The sequence below is a fragment of the Metopolophium dirhodum genome, chromosome 1 (assembly GCF_019925205.1).
Source record: "Metopolophium dirhodum isolate CAU chromosome 1, ASM1992520v1, whole genome shotgun sequence".
Lineage (NCBI taxonomy): Eukaryota > Metazoa > Arthropoda > Insecta > Hemiptera > Aphididae > Metopolophium > Metopolophium dirhodum.
Window position 1 is genome coordinate 133,291,799 of NC_083560.1, and position 13,157 is coordinate 133,304,955.

Below are 13,157 nucleotides of genomic sequence, written 5' to 3' on the forward strand. Positions count from 1 at the left end.
GCACCATTCTCGCTCCCCGTTAGGTGAAGCACATCATTGGTGGGATGCTCGGACGAAGCGTCGTTGGCTTCAAGCCTCAGCTTATGGTCCTCCCGAGATTTGGGCCGTGTACCACGGGCTCACGGTGGGCCCGACTCCGCCTCCAAGAGGCGTCACCGGGCGGCCAAGCCCAGTGACCGACCCGCTCTTCACGAGGTCGCGGTCAGAACCTCAACCACGCCACCAAGGCGTCACCAGGTGACTAAGCCCAGTGACCGACCCGCTCTTCACGTGGTCGCGGTCAAAACCACTCAACGCCTTAGTCTCCGTAGGTTTCGGTGCGTCCGCGCCCCAGGCGCCGGCCTCGCCTGGCCTGTTCCCTTTAAGTTGCCTCGTACGACAAGCAGGGACTACTGGGGTAGTATTCTCCAAGGCCCCCACCCCAGGGCCTGACTACACGTCCCTGACGTATGAGCGCATCCCGGGTCAGGACGCACTCGAGCGTGTCCCACCGCTTCTGCCACTTACGCCATATGCACTCATTCGAGACACCCCGAGTGCTATGCCATCCGTCATTGACGGTGGCCGCGTCCTGACCCATACAGGTCTTGTGACCTAGAGCTTGTTTTTGCATGTTCTTTTACATCGTGTTTTCTATCTGTCGCATCTATTAGTTAAGGCTTCTCTTGCAAATACCACCAAGGCATCATATGTTCTCTTCGACTTGAGGAACGCTCCTTTTTCGGGCGGCCATCTCTCACCTTCATCTGCGAGGACTTTTTTCAGTTTTCTTCTGGCCATTATTGTTCTAGGACAGAACCTGAGTACGTGCCTTACCGTTTCAGGGTTCCTTCCACACTCGCACGTGGGGTCCCTTACTAGATTAAACTTATGTAGTTTGCCGTAGAAGTCGCCATGGCCTGTCAAGAACTGGGTGGTATAATGGTCCAGTTCCAGAGGCAGGCTGTATCGCGTGCGGACAGACGGGATCATGTATTTCGTCCAGCTTCCTTTTTCGATACCATCATAGCGAGTCTGCCATTCTTCGTATAGACCGTCCAGTCTTCTGTCGAGCTCTGCAATCGTAATTTTATTTTCCTTAAATTCGCGTCTGATTACATACTGACGGATTTCAAGGTCGAGCGGTAATGTGCCCGCAACCACAGCGAGGCAGTTCGTTGATGCCGTCTTGTATGCACTTGTAATGGCCAATAATGGGGCTCTCTGTGCGCTGTTTAGCACCTTCTGACTTTTTACTAGCCGTGTTCCGTCTTTCCACGCCTCAGCCGCATATGTAATTCTGGGCAAGAAGACGCCTTTGTAAATGATGCGCGCCGTGGTCCGGCTAAGTCCCAAGTTTGCCGACCTGAGTGCCCTTAGTCGTCTGTACATGTCTTTTGATTTTTTGCTGATGGCCTCTATGTGGGACCAATAACAGCACACTCCTAATAGGCCTATATCTCCCCCCTTACAATTTGTCAACATTGACAATGACGGCGACTGTGTTATGATCATCAGCCCGTCGGGAGCTTCCTATGCCACAGCTGCTGCCAAACCCATGGCGCCTTCTTCTAAAAACTCGAAGAAAAGGGGAAAACGTGATGACTTCCCTGTGCTTAAGACGCCTATTGCGCCAAGAAGCAACGTTAAGGATAGACTGGGCACAACGAAACCTGCTAAAAATTTGGAAAAGAGCAAAGCTGCACAAACGATCAATGCTAGGGACCGATCTGCCAGGTTAGGGCCTAGATTCGAAGTCACAACGGGCGACGAGGGCTGGAAGGACCTTCGTAAGTCAATCGAACAAAAACTTCCTAACCCTAGGATCAGAACGGTAAAAAAAAAGGAAGGTGGCCTGGTCCTTTTCCCTGAGGATGACAATACCACAGCAGCATTACGCCGCACTACCAATCTCGTTGAGAGGGCTCCACGGTTGCCTAGGGTCATCATAAAATTTGTTGATAGACATCTGGAAAAGGACGAGATCCCGTGGGCTCTCAGTCAGAACGTTTCTCTCGGGATTAATGAACAAGAGCTAGGTAGCATTACGCCTCTTTTCAAGCTGGGTCCTCGTGACGGTCACGCAGTTCATTGGGTTGTTGAAGTCGCACCGGATATTCTGACGAAAATTGAAGGTAAATCGGCCTATCTTGGAGTGACTAAATGTAAAATGAAATTTTATGATTTAGTCACCCAGTGCTATAAATGCCAAGGTTTTGGCCACACAGCCATTAAATGCAGGGAAGATCAGCCCAGGTGCAAAAATTGCTCTGAAAGGCATGAATCCAGGAACTGCACGGTGCAAACCCTTAAGTGCCCCAACTGTCGCAGTGGGTCACACAATGCGGCCTCAGCTAAGTGTCCGGCAAGAGCAGCTGCCATTAGACGACTTACCCGTCAGACCGATTTTGGTAATTCAGGTCCTACCTCAGGGGTCAAAGGTACCGTCCCATTAACAAATGGAAAATAAAATAATTAGAATATTCCAGCACAATCTTAACCGTGACCGTGTTGCCTCCCACCAGTTACGCGAAGCCTGCAAAAAACAGAGAATAGATTTCCTTCTAGTGCAAGAACCATTTGTTTGCAACGGGAAAATATATGCCTTTGAGCGATGCAAATGCCATATAAGCCATAAATCGGGCGCAGCGGTCATTGCCCTGACAGACCGTTTTCAATGCATATCCCTTAGTTCACATACGTCTAACCATACGGCCACGGTTAAAGTCACATTCGGCAAAAGGCCTTGTGATAATGTTGTGCTAACATCAGCGTACTTTAAGTACAATGAGCCGACAATCGCCCACTTAGAACGCCTTAATCAGATCCTGGTCACCGAATCCAGAGTGATAATTGCCGCAGACACAAACGGTCACTCGCCGCGTTGGCATTCGGAATCGAGAAACCGCCGTGGCAGGCTCACTGAACAGTTTATAGATAATCACGACCTCGACATTCATAATACCGCGGGTCAGATGAACACCTTCTGCCGCCGGGACAACCGAACCTCTAACATTGATGTCACTTTGTCCACAAGTAATATCAGCCGTAGCATTGATAACTGGTCTGTCAGCGACTTAACGGATAGCGACCACAGGGTAATAGCCTTCACTATGAAAGTGAACAGCACAGGCAAACAGGCGTCTCACGAAAAGCGGTATGACCTTAGAACAGCCGACTGGGATCTGTTTAATTCCACGCTCCTCAGTGAAATTGGTAGCATTGATGATTCCTCGATCGAATCCTCGGCCTTAGGCATCAACCGTGTGCTGGCAATCGCCGCTGACCGTGCGATCCAACGTAGGATACCGGGTAGAACCTCTGGTAGGAACATCTGGTGGTCGCCTGTGCTCTCCACGCTCCGACAAAACCTGGTCCGCAAGAGACGCGAAGGTCTCAGGAGTAGTAACAGACAGGCCTACAATAGATTACGGAATGAATTCCTTACTGAAATTAAAAATCACTAGCTAGCCGCTTGGAAGTGCTTTGCGAGCGAACTCAACGCAAACCCATGGAGCAAAGCATTCAAATGGGCTAAGGGTAGTTAAAGCATGAACAAAATGCCCAGCTCCATGACAAAGCCTGATGGATCTCTCACTTCTGACTGCAGTGAGACCGCGGAACTCCTGCTGGACACTTTTGTCCCCGCAGATCCCGACCAAGTACAAGGCGACGCGGATTTCCACGGCCCATTACAAACTAGGGATCTTCCCTCCTCAGAAGAGATCAAAGCCGCTATATGGCGCATGCGGCCTACCAGAGCACCTGGTGCAGACGGCATCACTGCGGGCATTCTAAGGAAAGCCTGGCCAGTTCTCCGTGATTCCATCACTCATCTATTTGGCAGATGCCTTCAAGTCAGCACCTTTCCAGACTGTTGGAAAATTGCCAAGCTGGTCATTATCCCCAAACCAGACCGTACAGACCTTTGTAGTGTTAAGTCGTTTAGGCCCATAAGCCTACTTCCATCACTGGGAAAGGCACTTGAAACCCTTATAATCAGAAACATAGGACAGGAGACAAATTTGGACTCCTTTGCCGAGCAACACGGCTTCACTGTTGGTAAATCCACAGTTAATGCCCTGTGTAGTGTACACGCGCGAATTGATGCGTCCAAATCCAGGCATATTTTCGGAACTTTCCTGGATATTACGGGCGCATTCGATAACGTCAGATGGTTGCCATTGCTCACACAAATGACCAATCTGGCCGCCTCGCTTGGTACCTCGAGAATAGTTAATTCGTACCTCCATAACAGGTGGGAAGATCTCGAACTTGAGGGCATCCATTACCGAAGGAGGCTCGCTAGGGGATGCCCCCAGGGTTCACAGCTTGGCCCTACCCTTTGAAAGATCGCCATGACACCCATATACGGAAAACTTCCGGAAACCAGCACGTTAAAAATAATAACATACGCAGATGATATCCTGATGATGGTTGGTGCCGCTAGACCAAAAACGGCCTTCCAGCGCATTGAAAAGAACCTAGACATTCTTAACGATTGGGCCTCTACGTTCGGCCTCGATTTCTCCGCCAGTAAAAGTCAGCTATTATCTCTCAAAGGCGGTCTTAAACCTAGCGTTCGCCTTGGTACGAGGGCAGATGCTCCCGTCATCGAATCTTCGGCTACGGCCAAGTACCTCGGAGTTTACCTCGACCCTAGACGGAGCTTCTGGGATCATATTGAGTACATAAGCTCTAAATCTAAGGACATGTACGGCCGAATGAGGAGACTCCGCTCCGCGAACTGGGGTATGGGTCAATTGACGGCCAGGACCATTTACAGAGGTGTCTTCCTACCACGAGTAACTTATGCCGCAGAGATATGGGCATCTGGCACCAATCTAATTAAAAGTAAAAAGAAATTACTTAGCGCTCAGAGAGCTCCACTATTGGCGATGACCGGTGCCTACAATACCGCGTCCACGAACTGCCTCCCGGTAGTTGCAGGGACCATGCCCTTAGATCTCGAAATCCGTATGCACGTTCTTAAACGTAAACTTCTCGCACAAGAAATACCGAAAGAAGCTTTCGATGACAGTGTAAATGACCTCTTCGATGAATGGCAGCGCAGCTACGACACCCTGCCCAAGGGGAACTGGTCCACGAAAATGATACCATCGGTCAGGTTTAGGTACTACCTACCGATGAAGCTGGACCATTACACAACACAGTTTTTAACGGGCCACGGCGATTTCCGGGCTAAATTTCACAGTTTCAATCTCGTCGCCAACCCCATATGTGAGTGTGACCGGAAGCCTGAAACGGTCAACCACGTCCTTCGGTTCTGCCCAAGGACAAAAAGAGCCCGCATCAGGCTTAAGAGGGCACTTAGCGATGAAGGCGTGTCTTGGCCACCAGCGGACGGGGCCTTCCTAACAAATAAGGCAACTTATGAGGCGTTGGCAAGATTTGCCAGGGAAGCCCTCACCAACCGGTCGGACAGATGATTAAGCAAAAATGAATCACATACTCATTATATGTTAAGGGTTGTTAACCCAATGGGCTAGAACGCCACCCTGTCAACCGACGGAAGGCACAGTCTCGGGGTGTTCCCGATGAGCACATTTGGTGTAAGCGGCAGAAACGGGGGAACACGCTCGAGCGCGTTCTGGCCCGGGCCGTGCTCATACGTCTGGGACGAGGAGTTAGGCCCTGTGGTGGGGGCCTTGGAGAATTCCACCTCAGTACTCCCTGCTTGTCGTACGAGGCGACTAAAAGGGAACAGACCAGCCGGGGTCAGCGCCCGGGGCGCGGACGCACCGAAACCTCCGGGGACTAGGGCGTTGAGAGGTTCTGACCGCGACCTCGTGAAGAGCGGGTTGGTCACTGGGATTAGCCACCTGGTGACGCCTCGGGGAGGCGGAGCAAGGGTCCACCGTGAACCCGCGGTACACGGCCCGAATCTCGGGAGGACCATAAGCTGAGGCTATACTCCGACGAAGCTTCATCCGAGCATCCCAACAATGATGTGCTTTACCTTACGGGAAGCGAGAATGGTACTTCGGGATGTGGGGGGGCCCCTCGGTGTTGAGAAATTAACACCGAGCCCTCACACGTCGATCGCGTGCGGACACTGTCCGCGGTCGACGGCGGTTTGGTTTCGGAGTGGCAGTTTGCAGGAGCGAACTATGTGGGAAAAGACCGTACGCTTGGTCAGGGGAAAGCTGCCGAGTGATGGAGCCAGGTGGACTCGTATGGTGACAGCCGGCCGAGAAAGCCGGGACCCTCCTTAGCGCTCACCCAGCTTATCGTTGGAGCTATATACAGCGAAGGTTGTCCGTGACCAAAAACGGAAAGCAACGTGGATAGTTTGCGACCCCACCAAGGTGGCGAAAGGCACCTGTATGCCCTAGCTGTATGGTACGGGCCCGCCGGAGAATTCCTCCGAGCGCGCCCGGTGCTCGTGGTCCTTAGACGACGTGCGGTCGTCAGTCCCCGGCGGTCCTCTGGCCATACAAAAGTGTGGGGTGGCCCCCCGGTTGGCGGTCGTAGGCCTCTACGGCTCTTGACTAGCACCTCGTGCTAATATAAGGTCCGTAGTTGTAGTCGGAGATCATGCCGCAAGGCGTGTCCGAGGACATCAACCCGGGAGCTTCGTGTCCCTATCTACTCGGGGTCGACGAGAGTCCACCTTGTCGTGGTGACCCCGCCCGACCGGACGCATGTCCGGCGCTAAGCGACTCTCAACTGTCCGGAGCAGGCCGACTCCGGACTTCTAACCCCTGGCATGGATAAATGCAACCGCCGAACTAGCCCGCCGGCTACCCAAAAATTAACAATAATGAACACAAACAAAAACGATATTGATGGTACTGATACAAAGAACTTGGAATCCTCAGATCCGGCAGGTGTGGGTGAGCTCGCCACACAGGTCGTTATCGGTAGCTCGGATTATGCACAATTGAACAGGACACGGAATGATATGGATTTAAAAGATACGGACATGAGCAACAAAGGACACTGCTACTTAGCCCCTCTTAGGCTTAGGGGAGGCGGTGACAATGATGACCTGGATATCACAGAATCCGGTAGCACAAGTGGTGACATGGGCGCTGGAGGCAGCCAGAAACGGGGTCCTACCTCGCCGGGTGGACTTCCGGCAAAACTGCCCCGTACGTCAAAAGAGTCGTCGGAGATAAATGACCTCATCGATTTCTTAGAGCAAACCATCATCCAAGAAAAGGAAAAGAAAAAACTGGGCATGACAAGGTGCAGGTGCAAAGTGCACAGTACACTCCCTCAGTGCTTTAATTGCCAACAGTATGGGCACACATCGGCACGGTGCGAGCAAAAGACGCCTTCGTGTAGGAACTCCGCAGGGCCACACGACTCCCGGACTTGTAATGAGGACGGGGTGAAGTGTGTGAACTGCAAAGGACCGCACAAGGCGTCAAGCGGAGCATGTAAAGCCAGAGGCCAGGCTACCCGTAGCCTGCTGAGGCGTACAGATTTCGGATCATCACAATGACCGAGTCCGTTAAAATAGCCCAGCACAACGTCAATCGACAAAAGATGGTGAGCCAGCAGCTAAGGGACTACTGTGACAACGCGTCCACCGATATTGTCCTTATACAAGAACCCGTTATGGTAAACGGAGCGGCCTACGCCTTTGAAAATTGTAGGCAGGCAGCGAGCGGTGACAACCCGGGCGTGGTCATAATGATCGTCGACCCTAATTTACGGGTGATAGAGCTGGCAGATCTGTCCAGCCAGCACGTTGTCGCACTGAAAGTCTGTAAGGGTAATGATACGGAAGCTATCACGGTGGTGTCGGCATATTTTAAATACAACATGCCGACCCACAACTTCATTGAGAAGCTGAGGAGTATCCTCAACCGAGAACAAAGGGTGATGATTGGTGCAGACGTAAATGGACATTCTCCGCTTTGGCACTGTACTGACACGAATATTCGTGGAGGTCAGACAGTGGACCTCATCGAGGATTTCGATCTTACAGTCGTAAACAGACAAAGCGAATTGACCACCTACGAACGGGAAGGTATGGGCTCTTCTAACATAGATGTTACCCTTGCGACGCCACAAACCGTAAACTTGGTGCATGACTGGTCGGTCATTGATGTAACCGACAGTGACCATAATGTCTTGATATATAATGTGGACCTCAGAACTGATAGGACACCAAGAGAAATATCATACCGTTATGACACCAAGCGGGCCGATTGGCCAAAATTCGCAGCTGGTCTATGCAACCGATCCATGGAGATAGACAGGACCACTGTAGTCACGTACGCACGTACATTAATCAGTAACATACAAAAGGCAGCCGCGGACTCTATGCCGAGAACCAGTACTGAAGGACGTAAAGCAGGCAAACAGCCCTGGTGGACAGCCGAACTGACTGCAATTAAAAAGACTTTAGATCGCATGAGGAGGCAAGGCTGATAGACCGATAGACCGATAGACCAACCTATAGTCAGGCCCGTAATAGATACGTGGCCCAAATTAGATCATCCAAGATGGATGCAAGGCGTTGCTTTTCTGGAGATATAAATGCGAACGTATGGGGAAAAGCCTTCAGTTGGGCAAAGAATGGCACAAAGCCAAACAAGGTACCTTCTACCATGGTCCGCCCAGACGGGTCAATGTCTGCAACGCTGGACGAAACAGCAGAGGTACTACTAGGTTCTTTCTTCCCTAGAGAAGAACATAAAAGAGACTTTGTCAAAATTGGGCCCGTTGAAGAGTACGGTAGAACAGTTGACGCAGAAAGAGTGAAAGCGGTGATCTGGAGAATGCGCCCGGGGAAAGCTCCTGGAGCCGATGGAATTACGGCTGGACTCCTCAGGAAGGCTTGGCCAGTCCTTGGGGATGAGATAGTAAGCCTGTTTAGAAGATGTATCACAGAAGCCACTTTCCCACGGTCGTGGAAGTGTGCCAAGTTGGTCGTCCTTCTCAAACAGGGAAAGAAGGACACGACTAGCCCTAAATCATACAGGCTCATTAGCCTGTTGCCTACAATGGCAAAAGCCTTAGAGACGCTTATCATACAGGACTTAGAAATGGAGACAGAAATAAATAATTACAGCCAGCAACACGGTTTTGTCCCAAACAGGTCGACAATCACGGCTATAAAGTCTTTGAACAACTGGCCTAAGGACAGTAATAGTAGGCACGTGTTCGGGGTGTTTCTGGACATCACTGGTGCTTTCGACAATGTCGGCTGGTACCCGTTGCTGTCCAGACTCGACGCGCTCGGTGCTTCACTTAGAACAATCAGGCCAATCCAGAACTATCTAGGCGATAGGATAGTGAACCTCAAGATCGAGGGTAAGTCATACTCGAAGTCGCTTGAGAGGGGCTGCCCCCAGGGGTCGCAGTTGGGCCCCACACTCTGGAAGGTTGCAATGACAGACATAAGCAACATACAGCTGAACAATACAGCAAACATAGTGTTGTATGCGGATGATATTGCCCTCTCGGTAGCAGCGGCGAGGCCCCAAACCTTACATAATAGAATTGAAAAATACATTGACAGCCTCAAACAATGGGCAGAGGCATATGAGCTACAGTTTTCTCCAACCAAGAGTCAGCTGCTTAGCCTGAAAGGAGGTTTAAAGCCTGGATATTCAATCGGTTTCGGCTCCGGCGAAAATGACCCCAGAATTGTGGCTGAGGCAACAGCAAAATACCTCGAGCCTCGAGACGGCCGCGGGCCCGTCGCCGTCCGCCGACCGTGGAACCACCGAGCTTCGGTTGCTGGCCGCGTCGTGAGACGCGCGGCAGATTGTGCGGGTGCGTGCGGACCAACGCCAACGCGTGACGTGTCCGAGTGGCGTACGTGCGGCGCGCCGTGTTTAGGATCGTACGAGTGCGCGCGGCCAGAGTGGTCATCGCCCCCGGGAAACTGCGAGTGCGCGAGCAAGTGTGAGGGCGCGCGTGAACGTGCGAGTGCGTACAACCAGTCCCCCCCAGTGCAACGCTCTGGTGGGCGAGTGCGCGGTGCGTGCGCGTACGTGAGTGGCGCGTTAAAATTCCCGCGAACAGACCGGTGTCGATTTTGAGTCGGTCTGTATAAGCCTCAGGGCGAACACGTTGCTGCGCTGCCGCCATCAGGTAAGGTGTTAGGCTTTATTAATATAGGTTAAGGTAGCATAGTCTCAGTGCCGTTAGTACTCCCCACTCGCAAAGGAGGAAAAGGCGCTGTTACTAGGGTAGGTAGGCTCGATAGATTTATTTAGGTTAAGTTAAGAGCGCGGTCAGTCATGTCAGACAAGAAGGGGCTGCCTGGAAGAGGTAAGGGCGGGTGCACCGGTGGCGGGGGTCCCAGCGGGGGACACCGTCGCTAAGGTACAGAAAAGGAAGAGGGTAGATGCTCCAGAGGAGGACGGCATTTCTGAATGCTCCTCCGTCGGAATCTCATCCTTTCCTCAAAAGGCTAGGGAAATCGGTAGGGACCTGGACGCGCTCCTTCTAGCAGAGAAGGAGAAAAGAAAGATTTCGGCGGCCGCTCTGCGGGCCATCTTGGAAATTAGGGACAGGTACGAGGTCTTGCTTGACGAGGCCTACTGGCAGAACACGGTCCTGCAAGGTAGGGTCGAGGAGGCGAGGCGGTCTCAGGCGAGACCTGAGGTGCGTGAGGTTGTGGTGGAGAGGACGGTCGCGCCATCTCCGCCAAAGAAGAAGAAGAAGGTCGAGGTCAAGGCTAAGGCCAAGACTGCGGCCGTCAAAGAGAGTGTAAAGGGAAAGGGAAAGGAGCAACCGTTTGTGGAGGTAGTGAGCAGGAAGAGTAAAAGGAAAAAGAAGAAGAAGAAGAAGAATGAGGAGAAGCCCAAGGAGCAGCCGAGCGTGGCCATCACCACCTCCAAGAAGGCGGCTAAGGCCATCGAGAGGGAGAAGGCGAGGGCTCCGGCCCGGGCCTTCATCGTCTCGGTGGGGGCTGCTGGGGCCAGTGAGGCCAAGAAACAGCTCTGGGCCGATCTGGTGAAGGGAGTGGCGGTGCCCAAGCTTGGCGGCTCTGCGAAGCTCCCGAGAGGAGATCTGGTTGTGAGGCCGGCCGACGAGGCCACGTATGCGGCCCTGAAGGTCATGGAAAAAGATGGTAAGGGAGTGAGGGAAGAAAGTGCGAGGTGGCCGACCGTACTGGTGTACGACGTAGATAGGGAAATTGCCTTTTACCTTACCTAACGGGAGGTGAGAATGGTGCTTCGGGATGTGAGGGGGCCCCTCGGTGTTGAGAAATTGACACCGAGCCCTCACACGTCGATTCGCGTGCAGACACTGCCTGCGTTCGACGGCGGATTGGTTTCGAAGTGGCAGTTGCTGGAGCATACTATGTGGTTAAAGACCGTACGCTTGGTCAGAGGTAGGTTGCCGAGTGATGGAGCCGGGTGGACCCCACGGTGACAACCGTTTGGGAAATCGCGGTCCCTCCTTAGCGCTGACTCAGCCTATCGTTGGTGCTATATACAGCGAATGTTGTCCGTGACCAAAAACGGAAAGCAACTTGGATAGATTGCGGCCCCACCAAGGTGACGAAAGGCACCTGTATGCCCTAGTCGGATGGTACGCGCATGCCGTAGAAACGTATGCTCGGTGCTCGTGGTCCTTAGACGACGTGCGATCGTCAGTCCCCGGCGGCCCTCTGGCCATACGAGAGTGTGGGGCGGTCCGTCGGTTGGCGGTCGTAACCCTCTGCGGCTCTTGACTAGCACCTAGTGCTAATATAAGGTCCGTAGTTGTAGACGGAGGTCATGTCGCAAGGCATGTCCGAGGTCACCAAACCCGGGAGCTTTGTGTCCCTATCTACTAGGGACAGGTATGAGGCCTTGCTCGACGAGGCCTACAGGCAGAACACGGTCCTGCAAGGTAGGGTCGAGGAGGCTAGGCGGTCTCAGTCGAGACCTGAGGTGCGTGAGGTTGTGGTGGAGAGGACGGTCGCGCCATCTCCGCCCAAAAAGAAGAAGAAGGTCGAGGTCAAGGCTAAGGCCAAGACTGCGGCCGTCAAGGAGAATGTGAAGGGAAAGGGAAAGGAGCAACCGTTTGTGGAGGTAGTGAGCAGGAAGAGTAAAAGGAAAAAGAAGAAGAAGAAGAAGAATGAGGAGAAGCCCAAGGAGCAGCCGAGCGTGGCCATCACCACCTCCAAAAAGGCGGCTAAGGCCATCGAGAGGGAGAAGGCGAGGGCTCCGGCCCGCGCCTTCGTCGTCTCGGTGGGGGCTGCTGGGGCCAGTGAGGCCAAGAAACAGCTCTGGGCCGATCTGGTCAAGGGGGTGGCGGTGCCCAAGCTTGGCGGCTCTGCGAAGCTCCCGAGAGGAGATCTGGTAGTGAGGCCGGCCGACGAGGCCACGTATGCGGCCCTGAAGGCTATGGAAAAAGATGGTAAGGGAGTGAGGGAAGAGAGTGCGAGGTGGCCGACCGTACTGGTGTACGACGTCGATAGGGATATCGCGAAGGAGAAGCTCGCGGGTCAGATCGTGGATCAGAACCCGGAACTTGGTCTGGATAAGGAGGCCGTGGTCCCCCTCTTCATGAAGGGGCCCAAGACGGACGAGCTTGTTTGGTGGGTCTGCTCGGTGAGACCAAGCGCCTTCAAGAATCTGGTAGGAAAGAGCCTTTTCATCGGGTTGGCCAAGTGCAAGGTAAAGGAGTACGTTGACGTAGTCAGGTGCTTCAAGTGCCAGCACTTCGGTCACAGGGCTCTGAAATGTGTACAAACGGTGGACACTTGCGGGCGCTGCGCGGTCAAGGGCCACAGGGCCAAGGACTGCAAGAGCGTGCCGGTCAAGTGCGCCAACTGTGGCCTAGCTGCTCAGTCGGGACACAGCGGTTGCATGGCTCTTCATAAGGCGACCATCACGGTTGCCCGTAGGACAGATTTCGGTTCGAAATGATCTCGTCGACCTACTGTGTAGTCCAACTGAATATGAACGGGAATCATCTCGTCTCTGATCAGATATTGGACTATAGCAGGGCTAACGGGGTTGAGGTGCTTCTGCTTCAGGAAGTGCTGACATCGGGAGACAAGTTGCTAGATTTTGACTACCGCGCCACGAAAGTGGTTCTCAGCAGTAGGGATGGTAGTGCAGGGGCTGCCATAGTTGTCCTAAATCAGGACATCGAGGTGGTAGCCCTGCAGGGGCTCAGCGATAGGTTCTGCTCTGTGGCCAGTCTCAGGAAGAGACATGGACAGGCGGTCGTTTTCGTGTCAGCTTACTTCA